This window comes from Limulus polyphemus, unplaced genomic scaffold (assembly GCF_000517525.1).
Source record: "Limulus polyphemus unplaced genomic scaffold, Limulus_polyphemus-2.1.2 Scaffold2224, whole genome shotgun sequence".
Lineage (NCBI taxonomy): Eukaryota > Metazoa > Arthropoda > Merostomata > Xiphosura > Limulidae > Limulus > Limulus polyphemus.
The window spans coordinates 80,111-83,013 of NW_013667834.1; the positions used below are offsets into that span (position 1 = coordinate 80,111).

General features: G+C 27.2%; 1 protein-coding gene across 1 annotated transcript in view; it reads right to left on the minus strand.

Annotated features, from left to right (window-relative positions):
* Nucleotides 1–2,226, minus strand: part of LOC106466328 (rho GTPase-activating protein 27-like) — a 47,593-nt gene extending 45,367 nt beyond the window's left edge. Inside the window, exon 1 of the mRNA XM_013926604.2 lies at nucleotides 2,101–2,226. The gene's annotated coding sequence lies outside the window, so the exon portion shown is untranslated. The remainder of the gene's footprint in view (nucleotides 1–2,100) is intronic.
* Between the last annotated feature and the right edge of the window lie 677 nt (nucleotides 2,227–2,903).

A 2,903-nucleotide genomic window follows, 5' to 3' on the forward strand; every position in this document is an offset into this window, starting at 1 on the left:
ATATGAGTGGAGAATAAAGTTTTGTTAGTTAGAATTAATGAACTGCAGAAAAACTTTCCATCTAAATCTTTGAATAAAGCTTTTTATTTATTTATTTATTACAGATGACCTATATTCCCTAACAGAGAGCCAGTACAAATGCAAATCATGAATTTTGTGCATCTTTTAAAACATTAAAATAATTAATCAAAAATCTTACAATTTAAGTGGAGATAAAACTAATATACAAAATTTTAGTAGTTAGAAAAACATACACTGAGGAAATTCTTTTTGCTTAGAACACTGGCAATATGATGTCATACAAGTTCAATTACATGTATTAAAACTCTTGTATAATTGATGGAAATGCTAGGAAATCAATAAACAATTTGTTTAATGATAAATGGGCATTTTTTCCATTTCAGAGAATGTTCTGGATAAGTCTCAGAAAACAGTAATATTTCCAAATCCATCAAAAATGCTAATAAATGTTGAATTATAACATAGGACACTGGTAAGGTCACCTTTAGAATAATGTGTAAATTATTAGTTCTGTACTGTTGGCAGGACATTAAACATGCTGGGAAAAGAACATATAAGGGCATGTACTAGTATAATAGCTGTTTTTTAAAATTTGAACTATGATGAAAGTTTAAAATTTTGGATCTGTTGTATCTGAAGGTTAGACAGATATGGTTAGATTCAGGCATTCACAGCTCTGAAAGACTTGAGGAAGTTTTTCTATGAGTGATTTCTCTGAGAGTGAAATAAAAATGTGGGAAATATGGATTTGAATATGAAAAAACAAGTGTAATATTTGGTTTCCCAAATGTAGACTTGTTCTTTTACAAAACTACAAGTTTGTGGAATGGTTCACCAATGATATGCTGTTAGTTTGGATTCTTTTAAGCTTTATATAATTTTATTTTAAGAGGGATTGCCTCTGAATTTGTTTCTGATGTCTTAGTGGACAAGAGATAACCATGATACCACTAAATTTTTTTTATAATATCTTGGTGGATAAGAGGTGACCACAATACCACTAAATTTCTTTTTAGTGTTTTGGAGAATAAGGGGTGGCCATGATTAGTATAATGTTCTATCCAGAACAATAACATTAAGCATTTAAAAAAAAGTAAGCCAACTTTTAAAAAACTTTAGATATGATACAAGTTAAAAAAATTGGTATGTATTGTTAAGACACAAGATTAAAGAAAAAAGTTACTTACATGTTAATATGAATAAGATTTCATATTCTAATCAAATTAATATCTATTAGGTACAATGTAATAAAATACTGATACTACTTAGTAGTAGTAGTGAGTAATATTCTAATGATATTATAGTAATATTATAATAATGCTTGCTATAATAGCTTTCAGACTTAAATAGGTTTTAGTGTATTATTGAAAGTAATACTATAAACAGTCTATTGTATAAAACAGATTACGTGCTGTGGATTGTCCTTAGTCTAGTAATGTAATGACTAACCAATGTTACTCTGATTTACAGTGGAGACTTAAGAATAAGTCTTAACTTCTAAGCTAAATACAGATTACAGTTACATGTCATTTACATTTTTATTCTAGGTCTGCTCTTTCTTTTAAATCTTAATCAATATTTTTCCTGTCTAGAAATTCAAATATAGTATAAAAATTTACTAAACTTTAAAAGATCTTGAAAGCAGAATTTTAGAATACTAGTAAGAATAGTCTAGTCTAGACTATACTACTTCGTTTTAAAAAATAGCTAAAATTAGGAAAAACAAAGCTAACTTTATAGAGTCCACTAATTTTACTTTAATTATTAATTATAATATAATATATATAAATGCTCTAATGTTAAATAATCTTTATTAAAATTACTAATAAAAATACGTTTTGAAACTAATAGTAGTAGTAGACTAGAAGAAATTTAATGAGCGATTCTTCCTGCTTTGTCTTACACTATTACTGTTATACTTAGTTACATATAATTATATATACTGATGATATAAAACGATTCTTATTCATCGTATACTTTAATAATCTTCAAGATGCTTATTTCCAAATCTAGATAATAACGATAATATTAATAACTACATTTCCTTTTCAGAACCAAAAAATAAATCTTCATTCGTACCATTTTTGAATGTAATCATCAACCACTAGCAATTACTTCGTAGTATCTCCGTACATAGGACAGACCACCATTTCCGTTCTCTCTACTTTTTCTTTCCATTTAATAATGTTATAGAGGGTGGCAACTATTTCAATACAAGTTCCGGGATAGGATATATAATGATAATAATAATAATAATTTTATTAAAATATTCATTTTATAAAGCGTAATTTTCACTAAATATCACTAAATGAGAAAACATGAAAATGAAATATTTATTTTTAAAAGTAGACAAAATGGAAGATATCATTCATTGCTTTAAATTAAAGAGAAATTACAATTTTATAAAATAGAAGATGTAGTTGTTTTGTGTTTTTTTGTTTTGTCTTATTAAATTATCTCTCCAAACAAATTGAAAGAACACCAGTAATTAAAATATTGAATGCTCATGATCAGCCGATAGAAAACCGGGACATAAAAATAGGAAAGCATAACACTAAAACTGAAATACTAGAGAAACACCATCTTCAAACAATAAAAACTTAAGAATTTGACTAAAGTGAGTAACTGAAAAGTTTGATTAACACCATGAAAAACGTTTTTAAGTTACGGGTAAGATCGGGGGTAAATTTAAATGCTTTCAGAGTTCTAATGAGGTAGTTTACATTGGACTCAAAATTGTTGAAGAAAAGAAAGAAAAACACATATTTTAAGATTGTTATAAAATTTTGTTGTTCCCTCTCCGACGAGTCCATAACTGGAATTGTTCAAATAAATGAGCACTGAATGAAAGAAAACAACACTGGCGCACTGCCAGTCACTTG